Source organism: Myxocyprinus asiaticus, chromosome 27 (assembly GCF_019703515.2).
Source record: "Myxocyprinus asiaticus isolate MX2 ecotype Aquarium Trade chromosome 27, UBuf_Myxa_2, whole genome shotgun sequence".
NCBI lineage: Eukaryota > Metazoa > Chordata > Actinopteri > Cypriniformes > Catostomidae > Myxocyprinus > Myxocyprinus asiaticus.
Window position 1 is genome coordinate 6575448 of NC_059370.1, and position 25150 is coordinate 6600597.

At 42.0% G+C, this 25150-nt stretch overlaps 1 protein-coding gene across 2 annotated transcripts in view; it reads left to right on the top strand.

Annotated features, from left to right (window-relative positions):
- LOC127418339 (BTB/POZ domain-containing protein KCTD8-like) overlaps positions 1 to 25150 on the top strand; it is a 63414-nt gene that overhangs the window by 14668 nt on the left and 23596 nt on the right. Inside the window, exon 1 of one of the 2 annotated variants that reach the window (XR_007893410.1) lies at positions 7687 to 7958. The exons of the other annotated variant lie outside the window; for it this stretch is intronic. The gene's annotated coding sequence lies outside the window, so the exon portion shown is untranslated. Of the gene's footprint in view, positions 1 to 7686; positions 7959 to 25150 lie in introns of those variants that run through there. 2 annotated transcript variants of the gene reach the window in all.

Here is a 25150-nt window from a genome sequence, read left to right on the forward strand (position 1 = left end):
AGACGCAATGCGACGTACGCATCCAGTGTAGACCGCATCATTGATTATAATGGGAACGATATTGTGCCGTGCTATTTGCGGATGGTTTAGACGGTGTAAGACTCAGGGGAAGATTTCGGACATGCCTCAGCATGCCAGAGGTTCTTACAGTTGGATAGTTGCAAGTTAGAGGACACCCCGACTGTTATGCAAGAGACTGACACTTGTCATTCAGGGAGAGTCACACTCACTTATTAGTGGTGTTTGTTAAGGCAAGCATCACTATTACTATCACACATATTTAGGGTTAGATGTTTGAACAAATCCCTAATCCTAAGTATTAACTTAACCCGCTTGTCTGTGCTACAGAATTGCATGATAAATCATGCTGCTTGTGGAGGAGAGGCATTCTATTACTTTTCTTAGCAATCAGACTTGTGAATTTCACCTGGCGGTTAATAAAACAGGTAAAAAAATCCCACAGAGATTGAAGAACGGACCCGAGCCAAGGCTTAGAAACTGAGAACTGGGTGTAGTTCAGAACTGGTTCCATTCTTTAAAAACACAAGAACTGTGTTATTTTCTTGACCTTTGATTTCGTTAACACTTTTTCAACATTCACTTTTCTGCCGATGCAGATGGAACACCGTACATTTAAATATTCTGACAGAGTTTCCTGTGAAGCTTTCAGAGGCAGCACTGCCCCGCTATTGAATTTACAGAGTGCAAAACTCAGCACATCCAGTGTAGTCCGATTCCTGAACAAAAGACAAACATAAGCTGGTTCTTTTGAATCTACAGCGCAAAACATATAGTGCGACCAGTGTAGTCAGATTCCCAAACAAGCAGCTCTTATGAACAGATTATTTTTAGTGAATCAGAAACATACATGCTGTTTCCCAAATGACGCACTGCACACTGTGCACTCAGCCATGTAGTGGATACATTTTCAGTGTGTAGTACCTTCCCAAATGGAACACTTAACGTTTATTTTTTTTTTTCTACATGGAAACATTCGCCGTTTAACAGCTGATGGAAGAGATGTTTCAAACATATGTGATATGTGTTGCCACTAGCTTAACCCTCTTGTTGTGTGTAAATCTGGCCAACAACTTCTATGTTTGGGGCCAAAATGACCACAGACTTTTAAAATAAGATGAATTACTCAAATTCAAAATGTTATATACTTTTATGTCATGCCTACTGATTGTGACCTTTCTGAGCAATCTTTTTATACAAATTAATAGGAAGAAACATGGCATTTGATATTTTTTTTTAAATATTTATAATGGCATGTACGGTTTGCATAGGAAAACTATTTTTATACCAGCAAAATCACAGTTGTGTTAATAAACAATGCTTTGTGCTGTTTGAAGGCTCAGTTTGTGATATTAAGTAATATATTTTAACCTATTAAGAAAGGGCAAATGAATTCAGTGTATATTTAGGAAAATTCTGAAATTTATCATGTTTGGGGTCAATTTGACCGCTGTCAAAACAAACATGTTTTACATATTTATTTGCAGTTTTGTTATTTATTATTTGTATGTCAAGCTGTGAGCACTGAGTGCATTAAGTGTCCAGCATTCAACACTCTGTTTTGACGGACGAAGTAGTGCATCATCCAGGAACTCATAGTACACTTCTTTTTGTTGCATTATCAATTTAAACATGGTACTCGCACTACTTACACTTCAAAATGACACAGAGTAGTGCAGAAGTGTGCGGTTTTGGACGCACCTACATTGTGACAAGTGTAGTCCAATTCTGGAATGAACTGACTCTTATGAGCCAGTTCTTTTGAATCTAAAGTGAGAAACATACAGTGCTACCAGTGTAGTCCGAATCCCAAACAAACGACTCTTATGAACCGGTTGTTTTTAGTGAATCAAAACAAATGACTATTCGAAGAAACCAAGTATTTGTAAAAACAACATAATAATGTATGTATTAACACATTACTCTATTTTTCTTACAACCATGAATCAAAAGGCATTGCTTTCATATGCAATGAACATACATTTAGTTACCCGTCACATGTTTTAGAGTTCATCTTTTTACATTATTGCTTTGTTGATTGTCACCGTTATGGTGTGTGTGTGAAATGTTTTGCACTGTGTGCATCTCATTTAAACAAATGGACATAATATATTGTACTCTTAAGATAATTATGTAGCCTGTAGTGTTTCGAAGCAAGAACTCTCATCAAACATGAGGATGACGCAATAACAAATGTGCTGAACAATCTTTAGTTGCCTTGACAAGACTGTCTGTATTAGATGAACAAAACCATTTCTTGGCAACTCATTCATTTCAGTTGGACGTCTGAACTTTAAAGCTTGGTTTCTTCCTTTATTTTAGGAAAAGCTGTTTCACAATTAATCAAAAAGACATTTTCAAAGGTGTGAAACACTGAAAGGGGACCAAAAGCTCATAAAAGGAAATTGTTAAATTCCTTATGATGTCCGTCTGTAATTGTGAGTGAGTGAGACCTGAAGGGATAAAATGATCTGGAGGACACCAAAACAGTTTCACGTTCACTGTTAGAATATACAAATGTATGTTTTAGAAGATATTGTCTGTGTGATCTTAATTTTGATGGCATATATGTATAGAGTTAAGATTAGCTGAGGGCTGAATTTGATCATGCATGCATGCTCTTGTCAGTATGTGTGTGAGTGGGTGTGTTGTGAATGAACGTACATGTGTGTGTGTCCCCACACATCCTCATGTGTTGTTATCATTGCTGTTTTATGTGAGTGTGTGGGGGGTTCTCACTCCATCTAAGGCCAAACCAAACCTCTGATTGCAAAGCCACAATGGCCTTAACTCACACAGAGGACACAAATAAATATCTGTCATCTGTCTGACGTGGATCTCTTGGTGTCCTCCAAACCTCTGACTGAAAGAGCTGGAGTTAATCAGTCTGCTCATAAACTCCAACGCCGACCGCTGCTCTCGAGCAAAGTAAACAAGCTCACAAGAAAATTGCTTTGTCTGTGCAGCGGACAGACTCAATGACTGCTGAGTAGAACTGTATCAGCAGCGCCTGTGGCAGGATGAACTTCCTCAACTGGCAAAGGAAGTACAACCTCTGCTGGGCCTTTTTCAAAATTGAGTCTATGTGGGTCTCTCACTTCAGGTCCTGTGAGATGGTAGTGCCCAGAAACCTGAATGACTCCACTGCTGCCACAGTGCTGTTCAGAATGGTGAGCGGGGTTAATGTTGGGGTGTTCCTCCTAAAGTCTACTATCATCTCTACTGTTTTGAGCGTGTTCAGCTCCAGGTTGTTTTGACTGCACCAGACGTCCAGCTGTTCAACCTCCCTTCTGTATGCAGACTCATCGTCATCTTGGATGAGGCCGATGACTGTAGTGTCTTCTGTGAACTTCAGGAGCTTGATGGAGGGGTCCTTGGTGGTGCAGTCATTTGTGTAGAAGGAGAAGAGTAGTGGGGAGAGCACACATCCCTGGGGGGCACCAGTGCTGATTGTACATGTGCTGAAGGTGAATTTCTCCATTTTCACTAGCCACTGCCTGTCCGTCAGAAAGCTAGTGATCCACTGACAGATAGAGCCAGGAACAGAGAGTTGGGTGAATTTAGTCCATAGGAGAGTAGGGCTGATGGTGTTAAAAGCTGAACTGAAGTCAACAAATAGTATCCTTGCACAAATCCCTGGTCTGTCTAGATGTTGAAGTATGTAATGCAGTCCCATATTGACTGCATCATCCACAGACCTGTTTGCTCTATAAGCAAACTGAAGGGTATCCAGAAAGGGTTCAGTGACGTCCTTCAGGTGGGCCAACACCTCTCAAATGACTTCATGACCACAGACGTCAGAGCAAAGGGTCTGTAGTCATTAAGTCCTTTGATCTTGCGTTTCTTTGGGATGGGGATGATTGTGGAATGTTTGAAGCAGCAGGGAACTTCACACTGCTCCAGTGATCTGTTGAAGATCTGTGTGAAGATGGAGGCCAGCTGGTCAGCACAATTTTGCTCATTAACAATTAGTTGAAATGCTGTCATCTCAAACATTTCTGTTTTTAGGATTCTATTATATTATTATATTATGTTTTTATAGATCAGGTAGAAATAGTTCCTTAAGGTAACAATAGCAGATTACCACTTTTAACAATGTGTTCTCCTTTGGTTGGGAGCTTAGAACTTTTTACATATAATGAATTTTCTCCAAGCCAGTTTAGTAGTGTTACAATTGTTTGCACTGTATTACACTGAGAACACAAGCTGAGATTAAAGATGAAGTCTTAACTTGCATTCTACACTGTAGCAAAATGTGGTATGTTATATTATAGAAATAATAATAATTTTGTAAACCGTAAAAATTGTTTTTTGGGCCCTATTGTAAGAGTGCTAGCGTTAAGTGAAGTGCTATGCCATAAGTCATAAGCAAAAGTTAATGTACATGGCCATGAAGTTTTTATATTTTCGTGCAAGCATGCGCTAAATCTAGGCACAAGTAGGTTTGGTGAAATTGCACATGCAATGCGCAAATGGGCTGGATTAAGTGCTTTTTCACTCTAAGGTTTTCTCAGGTTATTATTATATACGTATGTAGTTTATTCCCACAAGCACAAGCAATATAATCCAAGACAGCACATTCATAAGAAGTTGGTAGTGTAAATGGACTGTATACAACAGGGGTCGGGAACCTATGGCTCGCGAACCACAGGAGGCACTTTGTTAAAAATCAAGTGGCTCGTCTGGAGTCTCACCATTCACCAACACATGATCGTTTAAAACTTTCTAGAGATAATTTTCCTGCAGAAAGTGTGGGTGCAATTGCAAAGCTTGAAATCAATGGCACTGTTTTGATTTCCTTTCTCCCAAATTTGTCGTACAGCCTACTCCTGGTGAACAAGGTTTGAAATTAACATCCGCCAAATGCGGATTTTTCAAGCGCAATGGCAGGTAATTTTGCTGATGTATCAGCCACTGTGGAGGGCAATCTGTAAGACTTCTCAGAGTGATATATGACAAGAAATTAAACACAAAGACGTGTGTTTGACAAAACATGTGTGATTATATTTTATAAAACAGATGAAAGAAAAGCCACCGATGCGCGTCTCGTTTGATATATGTGCGCAGTGAACTCTGCTGTTCACGAGTGCAATGAAAGTGCTTCTCCAAGACACGCACATGCATAGAGTTCTGGGCCTCATTTGCCAATAACTATTGATCTTAGTGGTTAAGAGCATTTTCTACGAGCGATTTTACAAATGTTTGTTATTTTTTTTGTGCGCCCAGGGTGTGAAATAGCACCCGCCACCCGCAAAATGCGAGGAGTCTCAATTCAGTTCGTAAGCTCCTCGTCTGAATGCAGTTATTTCATGTGCGAGTAATTTTGCTCATCTACCCGCAAGAGGGGGATGACCTGTAAGACGTCTCGGAGTGGCACATGACAAGAAGTGCTGATAGTCACAAAGACATGCACTTGAAGAAACTTTATTATATTTTATCATATAAGAACAGACAAAAGAAAAGCCATCAATGCTCGTGTCTGATTCGCTGTTTGTTCAGAGGCGTGGAGCAGGACACTGTCTCGTGAAACACGCCCATGTAAAGAGTTATCACTCCTTTTTCTCTGTTTCATTTGTCTGAAAACTGTTTGCAAGAACAATGTTGTCTATGAGAATGCTGCAAATGATCTCCGATCATCTCAGGAGGTGTAGTGAGTTTCACTTTATTTCCACGGAGCAGTTCGCGTTTGAGATGTGCATGGAGGCTGCGGAGAATAGCGTGAAGCCTCCACATGAACTACGTCTCCCCGGTAATGCGCTCAACAAGACACATGATAAGATGCGCGGATTGACGGTCTCAGATGCTGAGGCAACTGAGATTCGTCCTCCGCCACCCGGATTGAGGCGAGTCACTATGCCACCACGAGGACTTAGAGCGCATTGGGAATTGGGCATTCAAAATTGAGGAGATAAGGGGAGAAAGAAAAAAAAAATAATAATTCAAAAATAAACCATGACCTATAGATAGTTTAACACAAATCTCATAAAACGGCTACAACAGTGATTTGTCAGGGTCATAATTTGATGTTCCACTATATTTTGGATATGAACTTTATTACCACCAGCTGGTGGAATCTCCAAACTGCAAATGCAGAAACTGAGTTAAAATTTTGTACTAGTCTTTCAAACGTCTTAGCACAATTAGCTATTTCTCAGGAAAATAGCAAATTGCGTTTTGCGCTACTTCATTAACATACAGTACACCCACAGTTTGCTCGCATACACCCACAATAGCGCAAACACTCCCACCCACGCCCATTTGCACTTTGCGCTGGTACAAAAATTTCGATTAGAATTAGCGGACTCACGAAAATTGGATAAGACGTTGCGCATGGTCGATGCAGCCTGATCTCACATAAAATTCAGCAAGTGTGTGCTGATTTTTCTTTAGCCGAAATCTGTATATGTTGGCCAAATTTGAAAACACTGCCTCCAGAGGCTAAAGCGGTAAGTGTTTCAGAGCATATATTTATATATATATTTATGCATTTGGCAGACACTTTTATCCAAAGCAACTTACAGTGCCCTTATTACAGGGACAATCCCCCTGGAGCAACCTGGAGTTAAATGCCTTGCTCAAGGTGGCTGTGGGGATTGAACCAACAACCTTTGGCTTACCAGTTCAGTGCTTTAGTCCACTACGCCACCACCACTCTGCATATAAACAAGTGTGACATACATTTATATCCAGGAGAGGTCACCAGAAGCCAGTTGTAAAAAGAATTGTTTTCAGCTGAACAGGGTGTAAAACAGTGAAGAGAAATGCATATTTTATTTAATCTACCCCCCAACCAAAACACAAATCTAACCCTAACCTTTAGTAGAGACAAAATACAATGTTAGCAATAATAATGCAACCTCCTTATCACGCTCATGATTGTTTATACAAATGTGATTACTTTGTCGTTTGAATGGAGATTGAACTGTGGTAACTGACGCAACGCATGCCACGAGGGAAAATAATTGTTGTTGAGCTGTTCCAAATATATCCGATGGGAGATAGAGCATGTCAGTGAGTCAGCATACTGTTACCGATCCAAGGGTACTGGAACTTTCGGAAACAGCATGCCGACTTCCCGTGTGATCATGTTGGTCGTTGCACGTAGCACTGCGCTTTGCGCACTCACGAAAACAGACCCATTTATTTTAAGGATCCATAATAATATACTAGTTAAAGGAATAGTTCACCCAAAAATATGATTATTACTGATAATGTACTCACCCTCAGGCATCCAAGATTTATCTGAGTTTCTTTCTTCATCAAAACAGAATTTAAGATTTTTAGGATTTCATTTCAGGCCTCCTCCTTAAAACAATGCAAGTGAATGTACTCCATGTTTTGACGGTCCAAAATGCATATTTAGGGTGCATCAAAATAATCCACACGACTTCAGTCGACAAATAAAGTTCTTCTGAACCCAAACAATTGATTATTTTTAGAAACAAAACAATACTTATATACTTTTTAACTACAAATGTTGCTTCTGTACATCTCTGTGACACATACTCATAAGAGGGATGACGTCAGCTCGTGGGTAAGGTCACGTGTCATGTGGAGGAGGAGTCAGGAAGCGCGTCATTGTTTACAAGAGAAGGAGAGCTGTACAAAAGTTTAATTGTCTTTGCTGTAGATTTGTATTTGTATAAGTGTATTGTTCAAAATGGTCATTTGGCATGTATCCTGGATGCTTCAACCTTCAGAAACCCCAAAGAAAATGCACGGCGGGAAAAATATTAACTTTTCATCGATTGCCTGTTCATGATTATGAGCGATTGAAGCTCTGACTTATCACGCTGAACCTGGATATCAGTGCACCCCTACATTCTCTCAAATATTGGAGTGAACATTTTACCCCTGAGGATTTCAGACCATCGAAAGAAACAAAGAGTCGATATCTGAATTCACCGGCTGTGCCCGTGCTGTTTTTCCAGCTAACTCAGGTATGTGTGAAAACTTTGTCATTGTCACAGCTCCCTCGGGCTCTGCACCTCCCTCAGCGATATTTCTAATTCACCGCATTTCTAATTAAACCCGATTTCTAATTCACTGCACCTGCAATCAATTCACTTGCTCATCACTGCCTGCATAAATAACTCACCTTCACTCCACTTCACTGTCAAGTCTCACACAAAGGACTCGCAGTGTTTATTTACCTGTCTGTATTTGCTCTTGATCTTCATCGATATCTGTTTAGTGCTTACCCTGCTGTTTCGCCTGTTACCTCTTCTTCAGTTTGTGAAGCTTCTCTTCTGTGATATCACCTGTAGCTTGAATTCCTGACAGTCATATAGCCTATATATTTCTGCTAAAGAAAAAGCACAAGTAGAGAACGCAACGGTATTGCTCCGAAATAAAGGATTGTTATTTACTGCAGTAATGTTTTATTATTATTATTATTATTATTTGAAAATTATTTTTTTATTTTATTTTATATTGTTTTGAAATTGCTTTGGATTGTTTTGGTCTGTGGTGTGTGCCAGTTTCTCTTGTAAACAATGACGTGCTTCCTGCCTCCTCCTCCACGTGACGCGTGACCTTACCAACGAGCTTACATCATCCCTCTTATGAGCGCATGTCACAGAGATGTACGGAAGCCAACATTTGTAGTTAAAAAGTATATAAGTATTGTTTTGTTTCTAAAAATAATCAATTGTTTGGGTTCAGAAGAACTTTATTTGTCGACTGAAGTCGTGTGGATTATTTTGATGCACCCTAAATATGCATTTTGGACCGTCAAAAAATGGAGTACATTCGCTTGCATTGTTTTAAGGAGGAGGCCTGAATTGAAATCCTAAAAATCTTAAATTCTGTTTTGATGAAGAAAGAAACTCAGGTACATCTTGGATGGCCTGAGGGTGAGTAAATTATCAGCAAATTTTCATTTTTGGGTGAACTATTCCTTTAAGGATGAATAAGACAAATACGAATAAGTAATTAATAATTTACTAAATGTAGATTAAGGCTATTTTAGCCATAATTTACAACTTATTAAACATAATATTTTTATGGTAAAAGTCATGCAATTAATGCTCTATTTCAGAGGTCCATGTTAAATTATTAAAATATTCTATTAAAGACAACTGGGCTCCTGTTCTTAGTGAAAATTTGACCTATTTAAGTTATTGGTTGGTTCACAAAATAAGAAATTTAATAAGTAAATTATGGCTTAGAGAGCCTTGCACTACATTCAGTTAATTATTACTTACAGTTTTATTCATGCTTTACTAGTGAATTATTGTGCACACTTAAAATAAGGTGTGACCAATTAGTTTTTACCTAAAACAGTTTTAGATAAAAAATAAACTATGAACAAGTAGCTAAAAGTGGCAACCAAAACAGGAACAGCAGTAAACACTGGAAACTGAAGCGCCTGCATAGTACTGTGAACATCACAGTATTACTGTTAATCTGTAAATTTAGAGAGATGACTGTAATGCAAACACATAATAATTGTGATTCTACAGTACAATGCTGCTACATCACTGTAATTTACTGCTCATGTTCATTGTGCTACAATATACTGTTGTCTTTTAATTTGTAGAACTAATTCTGTACGAATGACTGTGAAGTACAGAAACCAGTAGCCAAAAATATAGGCCTACTTTAAATTCACAATATGTTTTGTTACAGTGAGGAAAACATCTATGCATACAGAGGCGGTTAGATCAATACCTGTCTGTGTTACAGAGGAATGCAAGGAGAATGGGCAGGTCAAGGTCAGGTTTATAGACCTTCATGAATATTTATACAATTTGATTCACATATTCAGCAGATATTAACAGGAGTTAACAGGGGTAAGCATTTTTTTACAGTGACTGGGACACACAGACATATCCAGTGAAACCAGAGATGGACAAAACAAACAGGGAGTTTCAGATAAACCATAACACACTGATGGTCTCAAACATTGACAATGTGTCACTGTACTTGCATGACAGCTGCAGAACAAACATCAGACATTTGAAACATTTGACAATTGTGAATAAGGACTAAAATGTTGGTATCCTTCTCAATTTAATCTAATCCTAAAAAAATATATAGTTCACGTTGAACAGCACTTAAAAAAAATACCAGTTGTCTCAATGTCTGTCTTGATTTATAGGCATATAATACAATGTAATTAGACAGAGAAACCAGCCATGGCTCCATTACGGTCTCTCGTTCATCTTTGTCACCACACAGAGTTGTTCTGGTTTGTAAACATTGATGCCGCTTGGTCATTGTGTTTCAATGGTTTGAATGTTTTTGTCACTTCACATAAACAAACTGCTGCTGGGGATGAGAGATTATAATCACTTAATTACTTGAGCATGAATTTATACTGTGAAAATGACTGAAGAAAAGAAACTAAAAGCCCTACAGCAAAGAGAAGCATAGTTGCTCATTCATCATCAGAATGAAACTAGTCATATCATTTGTTTTTGCCTAGATTTATTGGTTATTTGGTTCCAGCTCTTGTTTTTTTGACTGAAAACAGACTTCCAGTAAAGTTTTCACATTTTAATACTTTTCTCTGAATTCTCTGAACTAAAAAGAGCAGATACTGTCACTTTATCTAAGAGTGTGATAAAACTCACTTAAACACAAACTTTCATCCATCCTCCAGTGAACTTATAAAACCTCTCTCTATCTCCATTTCTAACCCTCGGGGTGTATAAGCATGAAAACCTGAAAACCACACTGTAACTCTGAGTTATGATGATATTTCTGCAGTATAATGCTATCAGGTGCATTCATGTTGACCAATCATTACAAACAATTAACAATTTGTTCGACTAATACTGTTAAATCTGTTACAAAAAAAAAAAAAAAAAGAAAAAAAAAAACATTGTTTTAAAATAAACAACTAATGAGAGCTAAATTTATACTTCAAGGTACATGTGTACATATGAGTGTGCTATAATGCGTAAACCACTGTCTTCCTCTCAATCTGTAATTTTTTTTCTGTACAATCTGTACAATTGCTAAACATTTAAATAGAAAGAAATGAACAGTATTTTTGGAGACTATGTTTGAAATTATGCACACTTGAAGACATAAGCTACACATTAATGAGCCATGTTGAGATCACCTGACCAGCCGAATATTACTCGCTTGCAAATTAATTGCAATTATTCGTATATAATCAATATTTGCTGAAAAAGTCCCTCAAATAAAGATAATTCAATATATAATAATCAAAATAATTATAAATATAATATGTACAAAATTTAATTCAGATCATTTCAAAGACATTACATTATTGTGGTGAACTAGAAAAGCATTGATTAGACAATATTTAAAGTGTCTTTGGAAGTTCATATATTGTTTGGTTATCACTTTGATTGAGAAACAGATCAATATTTAAGTCCTTAATAATTGTTTTCTTCTGGTCGCTCTCCAGTGCACTTCCATGAGAGGACCATGTACATGCTGCCTCTCGCATGACATACTGTAAGCACACTGGCATGTTCAAATGAAAGCAGAACCAACAAAGCTTGTGAACAGTGTTCTGTTTTAAATAAACTGAACTGCACTTCCGGTTGTATCCCGTCAGTCCTTGCGTGACCATGCCAATGTGCTTACGTCACGCGAGAGGCAGCGTGAACTGATTCCCCTCATGTACTCTGCGCAGGTTGCCATGATTTTGGAGAGAGACCGGAAGTAAACAATTATAGTGAAATGGACTTAAAAATGTATCTGTTTCTCAACCAAAGCAATCGTATCGCTTTAGAAGACATTCATTTAACCACTGCAGTCGTATGGATTACTTTTATGTTGCCTTTATGTGCTTTTTGGAGCTTTAAAGTGCTGATCATCGTCCACTTGCATTGTATGGACCTACAAAGCTGAGATATTCTTAAAAAAATGTGAATTTGTGTTCTGCAAAAGAAAGATCTGGGATGGCATGAGGGTGAGTAAATGATGAGAGAATTTTCATTTTTGGGTGAACTATCCCTTGAATAATAAGCAAAAATCTGGGTTACAATAGCTCCATCCAAAGATTTTTTTGCGACAAAAGGTGTATCGCATCAAAATGTTTACCGGTATAGCTGATGGAAATGCAAATTATCGCTAAAATCTCACAAGTGTCGATATAATTTTTTTTTCCGTTTAACTCTAGTGCATAAACTCTAGTCTGAAAACACTTTTTGTCGTGAAAAATAGCATTAACACAAAAAAGGTAGTGTCACATGACAGAATTTACATCACATGTGTCCTCACTCCCCACAACAAACAGCATGGCAGAGAGATACGCTTGGACAGATGAGGAGACTCGAGTTTTCCTCAAATACATCCAAGAGAATGAAGTTACATCTATTTTTGATGGAAAACGCCAAAGGAATGCTACAACATTCCAGGATTTGGAAAGAAAGATGGCCACACACGGCTACAATAAGCCTTGGCATATTCTTCGGCGCAAAATGGAAAATGCTGAAATAATGTTACTTGGCAGAAAAACGTGATCTTTCACGTAGTTATGCTGGGGGGAAAATGAGGACGAAGTTTTTCAATGAAATGGATCACATATTGGACCAGAGACCCATGGTTGCCTCGTTTTCTATAAATATCAACAGCTCTGGTAAGTTCTGTGTTTGTTTCAATTATACAGTTACACTTTACAATAATGTTCCATTCGTTAACATTAGTTGATGAATTAGGTATTATGAACTAACATTTAACAATTTATATTTTGACAGCATTTATTAAACTTTGTAAAGGTTAGTTAATAAAAGTAGAAATTGTTAATTATTTCATTTTCAAGTGCATAAACTAACAAATACAACTTCTTTCTGATTAGCCTATTATTGGTTCTCTTGAAAATAAAACATGATATATTTATAGTGTGTCAAACCATGAAAACAAACTCAAGTTTCTGGGTTGTGTAGATCATCAACCCAATGATTCACTCACCACCTCAGACAGTGGACCGTGTGACTCAACTACTGAGTTGCCATCGCTGGCCAGCCTGATGAAACAGTGCCAGAGGATTCCAACCCACCTCCCAATGCACCAAGAGCCTGGAGGTGAACTCAACATTGTACTCTAAAAAAGAAGCAGTTGTCTGAGGTTAAAGCCCTTTTTGAGGAATTTCTTGATCAGCAGCGTGAGCAAGCAGAGCGAGATCAACAAGCCATTCAGTCTATTGCCACCGTCATCTCTCAAGCTGTTAATTGCTTTGAGCTTTGTACTAATGCTAAAGAAAGGCATGCTAATGCTTCTGAGGTAATGGCTGTTTTAAGGCACCCAGCGAGTTTGCACAACCAGCATGGATGCTCCAATCAACCAGTGTCCCATCACTCCTACAACCAAGCAAGCAATTCTGCACACCCGTCTTTGAATAGTGCTTCTAAAATGTCATTCAGCACATACCTTAATGTCATGGTTACTTGTGTAACCTCTGTTCCCTGATGGAGGGAACGAGATGTTGTGTCGATGTAGTGACACTTGGGGTCACTCTTGGGAGCCCGAGACACCTCTGGTCTTTGATAAAAGGCTAATGAAAATTGGCGAGTGGTATTTGCATGCCACTCCCCCAGACATACAGGTATAAAAGGAGCTGGAGCCGATATAAGGTCCGGCCATTTCAGCGGGTAGTTCAGCGTTGTGGCAGGAGGGACACAACATCTCCTTCCCTCCATCAGGGATTGGAGGTTACACAAGTAACCATGACGTTCCCTATCTGTCACTCACTCGACGTTGTGTCGATGTAGTGACATTAGGGGTCCCTATACGAAATGCCACAATTTGCTGAACTGTGTTACGTGAACTGGCGGTGTGTGGTGGGCAAACTACTGTGTGCCTCATAGCCAGCACACCAGGTCAACACGTAACCTCCCCCAATATAGTTATGAGTATCGAACGGCCCTTTTTGGGGACAAGTCGACTACCCAAAAGATAGAGACAGGCTTAACCCAGTTGTGGCCTCTTTTCCCCTTCTTTTTTTCCACTCCCTAAAAAAGAAGGGGGATTATGCAACTGGACCGCCAGGTCTAGTCGGGGGGTGTCCCTCCCAAGGGGAAGACACAGCGGAGACCACACCTCGCCCAAAGAGAGGGGGGGATATTTAAGTGGAAGGATACGTCACATGGTCTTTTCAACCATGTGGAGAGTCTTCAAGGTAGATCCTGCCCAATGGGGGAGGAGTTACTACAAACATGGAGACTGGGGCAGAGGGGCTCTGCCCAAGGAAGACGCAGTTTGCCAACAGGGAAACAAATTAGCGGAAGATGTATCTCACATGGGGTTAGCCTTACAGGGTACCGCCACATGCGGAGCACCTACCCCAGAACAGGACTCTTAGTTAGCACGTGTACTGGGCCAGCAGCGAATCTTTCCGAAAACTGGACTGCCACAGGGTTCGGAGGAAGTCAACCAGGGAACAAACTTGTGAACACTGCTGGGAATTAATGGCATCTTCAGCTCAAAAGGAGGTGGAAGGCGCTATGTGCAAGCGATACACCCGGCCAGCTATCCTGGGCTTATCAGCTTGTGTTGCGTGCCACTACCTGGGATGAAACCGGTTCCACCCGGAGGTTGTAGAACCTTGCAAAGGTGTTGGTTGTTGCCCAGCCCGCTGCTCTGCAAATGTCTGTTAGAGATGCACCCCTGGCCAGGGCCCAGGAAGCCGCTACACCCCTGGTAGAATGGTGCTCGTAGCCCTACCGGGGGCAGCATGTCCTGGGCGACATATGCCATAGTTATGGCATCAATGAGCCAGTGGGTGATCCTCTGCTTGGAGACAGCGCTTCCTTTCCGCTGTGCACCAAAGCAGACAAAGAGCTGCTCAGAGATTCTAAAGCTCTGCGTGCGAGCCAACTAGATGCGTAAAGCGTGCACCGGACACAACGACAACAGGGCTGGGTCTGCCTCCTCCTGAGGCAGCGCTTGCAGGTTCACCATCTGGTCCCTAAAAGGGGTGGTGGGAACCTTGGGCACATAGCCTGGTCGGGGTCTCAGGATCATGTGAGAGTAACCCGGACCGAACTCCAGTCATGTTTCGCTGACAGAGAACGCTTGCAGGTCACCTACCCTCTTGATGGAAGTGAGTGCAGTCAGGAGGGCAGTCTTCAAGGAGAGTGCCTTAAGCTCAGCTGACTGCAAAGGCTCAAAGGGGGCTCTCTGTAGACCCTGAAGAACTACAGAGAGGTCCATTGAGGGAATGAGGTGTGGTCTGGAGGGATTCAGCCTCCTGGCGCATCTTAGGAACCTGATGATCAGGTCGTGCTTCCCTAAGGACTTACCGTCAACTGCGTCACGGTGTGCTGCTATGGCGGCAACGTACACCTTCAAGGTGGAAGGGGAAAGCCTCCCTTCCAACCTCTCTTGCAGGAAGGAAAGCACTGATACAGCTGCACATCTCTGGGGGTCTTCCCATCGGGAAGAACACCACTTAGTGAACAGACGGCACTTAAAGGCATACAGGCGCCTAGTAGAGGGGGCCCTAGCCTGAGTGATCATGTCTACCACCACAGGTCTGTGCAAGTAGGCTTACTGGGGGAAAACGCATATTTGTGCATGCCAAGGGGCCAGCTGTTTGCCAGCGCGTTTATGCCGAGGGGGGCCTCGGTCAGGGCGTACCAGAGCGGGCAGTGGGGAGGATTCTTGGGAGGCAAACAGGTGCACCTCTGCCTGTCCGAATCAACTCCAAATCAGCTGGACCACCTGAGGGTGGAGTCTCCACTCTCCCCTGAGGATAACCTGTCATGACAGCGCGTCCGCTGTAGTGTTGAGGTTGCCCTGGATGTGAATGGCTCGCAGCAACTTGAAGTGCTACTGAGGAGATGGTGGGCAAGTTGTGACAAACAATGAGAGCGCAGACCGCCTTGGTGGTTGACATATGCTACTGTGCCATGTTGTCTGTCTGAACGAACATATGCTTGCCCTGGATCAACGGCCGAAACCTCCACAGGGCGAGCAGAATTGCCAACAACTCGAGGCAGTTGATGTGCCAATGTAGTTGCGGGCCCGTCCACAAGCTGGAGGCTGCGTGCCCATTGCAAACAGCACCCCAGCCCGTTTTGGAGGCATTTGTCATGACCACGACATGCCTGGAGACCAGTTCTAGGGGAACACCTATCCGTAGAAATGAGAGATCGGTCCAAGGGCTGAAAAGACGGTGACAGACCGGCGTGATGACCACGCGATGTGTCCCGCGGCGCCATGCCCATCTCGGGACTCGAGTCTGAAGCCAGTGCTGAAGCGGTCTCATATGCATCAACCCGAGCGGGGTGGCCACCGGTGAGGATGCCATATGCCCCAGGAGCCTCTGAAAAAGTTTCAGTGGAACCGCTGTTTTCTGTTTGAACGCCTTCAAACAGTCCAAAACCGACTGGGCGTGCTCGTTCGTGAGGCGCACTGTCAAAGAGACCGAGTCCAACTCCGAACCGAGAAAAGAGATGCTCTGAACTGGGAGGAGCTTGCTCTTTTCCCGGTTGACCCGAAGCCCTAGTTGCTGAGGTGTGAGAGCACCAAGTACTTGTGTACACATCGTCGAGATAGTTGAGAATGCGAATGCCCACCTCCCTTAGCGGGGCAAGGGCTGCCTCTGTGACCTTTGTGAAGATGCGAGGAGACAGGGACAGGCCGAAAGGGAGGACCTTGTACTGATACACATGACCCTCGAATGCAAACCGCAGGAAGGGTCTGTGTCGAGGAAGGATCAAGACGTGGAAGTACGCATCCTTCAGGTCTACCGCCGCGAACCAATCTTGATGCCGGCCGCTCACCAGAATGCGTTTTTGCATCCGCATCTTGAACGGGAGTCTGTGTGAAGCCCAGTTTAGTACTCACAGGTCCAAGATTGGCCACAACCCACCACCTTTTTTCGGTACGATGAAGTAGGGCTGTAAAACCCCTTCTTCATCTCGGCTGGAGGGACAGGTTCTATCACGCCCTTCCGTAGGAGGGTAGCGATCTCCACACAAGGTAGCAGCGTTTTGTCCTTCACCAAGGTGAAGTGGCGAACTGAATCACGTAGCCGAGTTGGACGGTCCGGACAAGCCATCGCGACGGATTGGAAAGCGTAAGCCACGCGTCCAAGTTCCGCGCAAGGGGGACCAAAAGGGACAATGTCGTCAGACGTACCGGCAGGTGGGGCCTCGCGACGGGGCGGAGCTCAAGGTGCCACACCATGTCGTGGCCGTGCTGAGTCTAAGGACATCGAAGCACTTACCTGGCTCCTTGTGACCACCCCCGGAACAGCCTGGGACGTAGGAGGAAGAGGCCTGTCCTCGTGACCCGTGGAGACTGTCACATCGGGGGAGATTTGTGCCACAGCTGGGCGCTCAGGGGCGGGAGACTGCCGCTGGAGCACCAAACCTGCCAAATAGAGTGGTGGATGGTGGACGTGATGACGGCCGTGCACACTGAATACGTGACCCAGGGAACAAGGAAACCGCTCTTGCTGAACTCTTGAGTACTGCAGCCACTTGGGCATGCAGTGCAATTAAATGCAAAAGGTAACAAAAAGATGGAGAAGTCTGCTTACCAGCTCCAGAGCAGCGGGTTTCGTCGTCCCTGGTTCACCCGTCTCAAGGGCGCTTTGAAGCCTTTCACGGGTTATGGGTGGACGCGAGACGGGTGGTGTCTGCTTCCTGCGGTGGGCTCCACACCGGGGCCGGGCCGAAGGGGCGGGCTGCGGCGGAGCCGGTGCAGTCACCGCAGGGCGATGAGTAGACGGGGTGCAGGATCTTGAGCCGTGCCGGGGCAGGATATGCCGGATAGCCTCCGTCTACTGCTCCACCGTCGAGAACTGCTGGGCAAAGTCCTTGACGGTGTCGCCGAATAGGCCAGCCTGGGAGATGGGGGCAGCAAGGAATCGTGTCCTGTTGGCCTCACCCATCTCGACCAGGTTGAGCCCAAGGTGGCGCTCCTGGACCACTAATGTGGACATCGTCCGCCCGAGAGATCACACCATGACCTCCGTCGCTCGGAGAGCGAGGTCGGTCACCGAGCGCAGTTCCTGCATCAATCCCAGAACTACACTTGTGCAGTTCCTTTAGTGCCTTGGCGGACTTGCAGGAGAGCCATGGTGTGCAGGGCGGAGGCAGATTGTCCAGCGGCACCGTAGGCCTTGGCCATCAGAGACAACGTAAACCTACAGGCCTTGGACGGGGGCTTTGGGCACCCGCGCCAGGTGGTGGCGCTCTGCGGGCGTAGGTGCACCGTGAGCACCTTTATCCACTGGGGGATTGCCGAATAGCCCTTGGCCGCCCCACCATCGAGGGTGGGGAAGCTGAAAAGATCGGGACCGGGCAGTAAAAACTGCCTCCCACGAACTTGTCAGCTCTTCATGCACTTCCGGGAAGAAAGGAATGGGGGCGGGGCGTGGCTTTGAGTGGCAGCACAAGCCCAGGAACCAATCATCGAGCCGTGAGGGTTCAGGGAAGAGCAGAGGGTTCTACTCTAGCCGACGCTTGCGGCTTCCACGGGAAAGCATGTCTCCGCATCAGCCTGTGACTGGGCAATCGTCCCCGAAGGGAGGAGCTCAGCTGAGGCTTCCACGTCCAACTGGACGAGCCCGCTCTCCGATGCCACGCTCGAGAGCTCATCACTTTCGCAGGCTCCGAATAAGAGGTCGAACTCCCCATGAGATGAGCCGGCGGACTCATCCAGAAGCCCGATCGGGGCAGACGAGTGTGCTGGGGAATGGGAGGTCCGCGGGGGATACCCGGTGGAGGCAGTCCCATTGGGGTTCCCAAATCGCCCCCAGTGCTAGCCGTGCTGGCCTCATACCCGTGGGTAAAAGGACCGAGGCGGGGAGCCTATGGGGTGGCTTGCTTTCTTACGAAGGCGAGCCGCGACCGCATCGTTGCCATGGACATGTCCTCGCAATGAGAACATGACCATCCACGAATGCTGTCTCCGCGTGAGCAGTGCCCAGACACGAAAGACAGCGATCGTGACCGTCAGAAGGCGAGAGATAACAAGCGCAACCAGGACTAACACACAATCGGAAAGGCATCTTTAAAAAGACGTGTCTTTAAAAAGATGTTCCGTGTGTGCCGCTCTTTTAGAGAAATATACTCTTTTAGAGAAATATACTCTTATTTCTGCTGAAGCGCCCAGGGGCATTCTCTGCATTGCACCAGTGCAGAGGGGGGAGAAGCCACTGAAATGTGCCGTCAGATCCAGCAGAGGTGAATGAACAGCCGTAGGAATTCAGCTCAGTGAGCGTGACCGTTCGGCTCCGAAGAGAAAATCTGAATGAGTGGTTGCATACCAGCTCCTTTTATACCCGTATGTCTGGGGGAGTGGCATGCAAATACCACTCACCAATTTTCAATGGCCTTTTATCAAAGACCAGAGGTGTCTCGGGCTCCCAAGAGTGACCCCTAGTGTCACTACATCGACACAACGTCGAGTGAGTGACAGATAGGGAACTTACATTAAGTTAGTCAGATGTTTTTGCTCATTCCATGTTTTATAAATGTTACATACTGTTCTCAGTTGAAGTTTTAGAAATGGCTTTTTTTTTTTTTTTTTTGCCTATTAGAATTGAGATTTTTTTCCTCATAGATTTGTCAAGTTTGCCTGCAGAGAATGTCTTTGTTTCGTGCTCTTAAAAATGCCTGAAGTTACCTCTTTCGTTCGATTAAAAATGGCAGTTTTTTTTTTATTCAACAAAAGTAACAATGTGCCAAAATGAGAGGATTGCTAATAATTTTTTTTAACAACATGACATTGCAACTGTTTTTTTTTTTTCTAGAACATGTCTTTTCTTTTGAAAATCCTAGTAGTTATCTGATATTACTGCATGTTACCTTAAATGTTCTGTTTTTACAATAAAACTTTACAAATTGTCTGATGAATCCTTCAAGATGTAAGCATTCAAAATTTGTTTTTTTAACCAAAAAATAAAAAATAAAAAGTGTAAAAAATTTCTTCTTAAACCAACAAGACATAAAAAAAACAACATTAAAAAAAAAAGAGTGACAAGATGTTTTTTTTTTTTTTTTTTTTGTGATTTAAAATAATAGTAACAAAGTGACAAATTTGGGAATTATATTTTGTGAACTTCACCAAAAATATCAGTGTGCAGTCATTTAGCATTTTTTCTTTGTTTATTGTCTTGTACTTGCGCCCAAACCAGGCTGGATGTGCAAAAGCCTACTGCCTACCCAAATTAGATATGTACTGCATAAGAGTGTCCCTGATAACCACAGCCTCTGCAGCAGGTTGGTCATCGCATCATAAATGATGTGGTTGTGGCACGCCTTCATTACTCAGGTCTTCAGTAGGTGGTACATATCATTACTTCTCCATCTCGCAGATGTTATGGAGTACACAACTGTGGCCATGAATGAGTGTTGAATATCCGAGCGTTTTGCAAGGATGTGCCATCTTATTTTCAGCCTTCCAAAAACGTGCTCCACCTTAACCCGCATACCATTCAAGTGGTGATTGAATGCTTCCTGTTCTTCTGACAAATTGGGTCCAGAATAACTTTGATGAGCCAAGGGAGCAGTGGATAGGCTGGATCTCCTGCCATCAGTAAAGGAACCTGGACTCCATCCATATTAAATGTAGCATGAGGGTGTCTCTCAGGGTGTCTGAGTAAAAATACAGCGAATTGATTCTCTATTACCTGTTATTCATTATATAAACATTTTTATTTTTTAATGACAAATATTTCCACCAATGTGTCAAATTCTTTCCCAATTTTATTAACTTTAAATATTTTAATACACCAAAAAGTTACTTTCACTTCATATTCCCACAGTCGTTAGCTCATGACGTCTTGGTACTTTATACATACTTGAAAGGCAATTTATTGTGTGCGAAACATTGCTTGCTCTGTTAAAGGATGTTGGATGGTCTTTTCAAGGTTGAGCTTACCTTTTCAAATCTGAAGCTGCAAAAACAGCTGCGTCATGGGTGCTTTCAGGAGTGCCGACACAAATGTCTCATATGATGTCATCCACAAGTGCATGGAGAACAATGGATGGCCACCCTTTGTGATTAATGTAATCGCGGTAGCCATCTGTCAGGGGAAGAATAGGGATGTGCGCAAGGTGCACCAAGGAATTCCGGTATGCGTTTTCATTGGCCTCCACTACATTTGGCAGCCTGATATAATGGTGCATCAATTTTTCTTTAATAGCTGTGCACACAGCATATCCACATTGATGGACGGATGTTTTACTAACCCTGAAAGTGTTTCCTACTACTCTGTACTCTGCGCAGGTTGCCAGCTTATACAGGGCAATGGCGATCGTAACCGGTGGCCTGCGATGGGTGTTGGCCGTGACATCCTAAAATGTTGCAGCCATAAACTTTCTGTGAAGTGTCTCTCTAACACAACCTCCCAGAATGCCCTACTGCGTGGTCTCTCCCAGACTCATGGGCTTCGTCGCATAAGGGCAGGTACTTGCAGTCCTGTTAGACGTACAACTGCTGCATTTCGATGTTGTCTTCTGATATTTCCTAATAGAGCAAATATTTGTGAAATTAAAATGACTGTAAGCTGGCCAATTTCAGTTAATTGTCTCAATACTCTCTCCTTTTTTACTCAATACTCTCTCCAGGAAAATTATTAGGGACATCTGGAACGTGAAAGGTGAACAAATTGCAATAAACACAAAAATCTGTAAGAAACGCCTCAAGGGCAGATTTCTTTAGCGCAAAACCAAAACTTAAGCAATAATGTTTTTTTTTTGTTTTTTTTTTTAAGGATGACGTCATTACGCACATCATTTTATCAGCAAAAGGCCAGTTGAATGGAAACGAGCAAGAGACAGCAAATTTCACTTACATTTTTACACATTTTTCACTTTGTCAATAATAGAATAGCGCAAAAAGTGGATGGAAACTAGGTTAGTGAGGCAATTATACTGAAAAATACTCAAAATACTCACTGCTTAAAAAATATAATCACAAGACATAACAGTATGCATGTTAGCATGATTTTCGTGTGATAAAATGGCTTACATTTTCTGCGTAGTTACATCCAATTTCACAACTTTGCTGCCATGACAATGTTACACCGCAAATCCTGTAATCCTGGAAATGAGAATTTAAACTCCCTGCGTTTGCAAAACAAAACACCCCTTGTGGTAATATCACTGTTTACATGGCCTTTAATGACTAATTGCTTTATTTAAATTGTGGGTATTTTTTTTTTTTTTCAATGTTACATTTCTTTCAGCTCATATATCGTATATCAGCTCAATATTCACAGTCATTTGTAGGTTGATTTGATCTCTACATTACTTTTAATAAAAGGCAAAAGCTGGTTGTAATTAGCAGGACAGAGATAAGATGGTCCACCTCTCTTTCAGTCCACTCACTAAATGGGAAAAAGCCTCTGGAAAGCAATACAATTGCTCAGATGAAGTCATTTGGGAAAGAAATGAGCCACATGCAGAGAAAAGGACGGTCTTCACCTGCCGTTTAGCAGTAATCATGTGTCCACTCCACCAAACATTCACAATTCCTCCAGTGTTCAGGACATAATACTTTCTCAAAAAGACAATGAAATGTCATTCTAGTGAAATGATAAGTTACTGCTGCAAACCTCACAAAAGAACATGTCCTCTTATAAGTAGATACAGCCGTACCACCACTCATTTTGTGAAAACCACTGGCCACAGTCTCTATCTCTGTAAGTGAAGAAGAACAGGGCAGTTGAAACACATGTAATGCTTTCAATATCTTTTCTGAGCTGCTAGATAGGACAGCACTATCTTTGCCCAGGGAATATTGAATTATCGTATGTTCTTGCAAAGGTAAATAATGGGAGAATCTGCTGCTGCTGCTTTGTGTTACTGACTCAACTTAACATTGATTTTTTTTTTATTACTTTTATTTATTTTTTGGTTTGTGGATTTTAAGGGTTGTGACAGGAAATAGCAAAAAAATTCATAGAGAGAATGTTGCCCACAAAAAAAAAAAAAAAAAAAAATCCAAGATAGTGAATGCGGGAGACATGAGAAGAAACTGTGGCTGTCTGAGAGATGTCAGACAAATCTCTGTAATACAATTTGGCTACCTAAACCAGTGTTTCCCAACCACTGTGCCCACTAGTGTGCCGTGAAAGATTGTCAGGTTTGCCATGGAAAATTATCAAATTTCTAAAAATAAATAAATACCTTTTTTTTTTTCTTCAGTATTTTGTGAAGGCATAGTGACGGTAGAAGAGTTTTAAAGTTGCCAATTCAGTATTTTATGCAACCAGTTTAAATATTTTGTCCATCACAACATTATTGTTCTAACTAACTCTAGTCCACTGTCAAACGCAACTCCTCTGATGCTTCATCATCACACTTGTAGTAAAAACATTCAGGCAGTGAACCAAATGAATGAATAGAATGCAACAGGTGTATTGTTTTACTCAAAGACTAAAAGCTGTTTATTTGTGCACAGCATAGAGTTACAGATGTTATGAACTTGGGCTGCACAATTAAACGAAAAACTAATCGCAATTACGATTACGGCTGCCACGATTATGTAATCGTGAAAACTGACGATTGCAGCGTTCAATTCAATGGTTTCTATTTACGGTGTGTTTTTATGCAGCGGTTGAGTATTCTAACCAATCGCTAACATGTCCGATAAGCAATGAAACGTCAATGGCCAATCAGAGCCACTTAAATTAGTCCTCCGTCCTATCAGTAATGACAATTGATCCTAATGCTCAAGTTTTAAATCATCTGAATGGTCAGATGCTTGCTTTTTGTTCCACCTCTGTTCGCGTTGGCACACGAAAATGAATACTGAAGAAACATCACCTGACACTCGAAAAGAAACTGTAGAACAAAAGCGAAAAGCACTTTGGAATTGTTTTAGATTCATGGCATATTGCACTGCTCGCTTTGAACGTAAATGTTAAATACACTGCAAATGAGCAACATGACAAAACTAAAATGCTCCCGTTCTAATCAAGGCATAGATGTGGTGTAAATAATTTATTTATTATGCTGATTAGACAGCTTTGTTTTTAATGAGAGCATTAGTGAGAGTGCAGAACTTTGTGCAGAGCATCATTGAGCTTGCATCGAAATGCAGGTCTCAAACAGTGTAAACCTGTAGTGAGTGACAGCAGTCACTGTAATGGGAGAGTTTGTCGCATTGCTCGATTTCTGTGTACAATTTATTAAAAATGTAATAACAGTTTTGTCTTGTCATGTTAATAAGTAGGCCAATGTGAATTTGATTTGTACAAAATAGCAATAAAACAATTCAGCTTAACTGTTCTAAGTTTGTTTTGGAGGTGTAGCCAACATAAAGAATATGGCATGAATAGCATATTTCAGGAATCACCATCATTATTATTGCTTCTGCTCTAATAAGACCCATTTGCCACGCAGCTGGTATTAGTAGATTTAACATTTTCACGAATCGCACAAACTCCAATTACAAATGACTGTTTTTAATTTCCAAAGTGCAACCACTGAGGCCAAAAATGGTATAACGATGATCTTACATGAACAAGATCATCATTAAAGATCTAACGGGATGAATGGTCCCCTATCTCACCACCAAAGGGCTTACTGAACAGAATAACTTGGTCAATTTAATAAGTTTGAATACTGATTATGTCATATTATTTACTGTAAGTGGACTGATAATTTAAGCAGTAATTTAGCGATAATTTAATTTATTTGATACCATAGATATCCATTTAAAATATTATTATAATTTTTTTGTCCTAACATTAACAAACATTATTACAATATTTAATGCTTAAAAGAAACTGGAGCGCAGCTCATATCCACCATTGAAATCTGCTACTCTGAAGAACCGCACGGTTGCTTACTTTGTGAAGTCACGGTAATTTAATATTTTAATCGACATTAATAATTGTGATTACAATATCAAGGGCAATATCAAGAAACTTGGCGCGTTTCTCTCATGAAACATAAAAATAATATGAGAAACTGTTACATACGATTACTAAAAGCAAATTCTCCTGTTTTAAACAAGTCCAAAAACACCGTGATTCGATGTGAAGGTTTTGATGTACTGTAATCTTCACTGAACCGGTGGATGGAGGCCGGGCGGCTGCTCTCGGGTCCTAGTGCCTGTCGGATCCAACCTCTGTCAGTGCAACTTATGTGTTTTTTCTCTCTCTATCAACAACGCGAATTTGACCCAATGTGACTTATAGTCAGGTGCAAATTTATTTCCCGAAAATACAGTAAATAAGTAC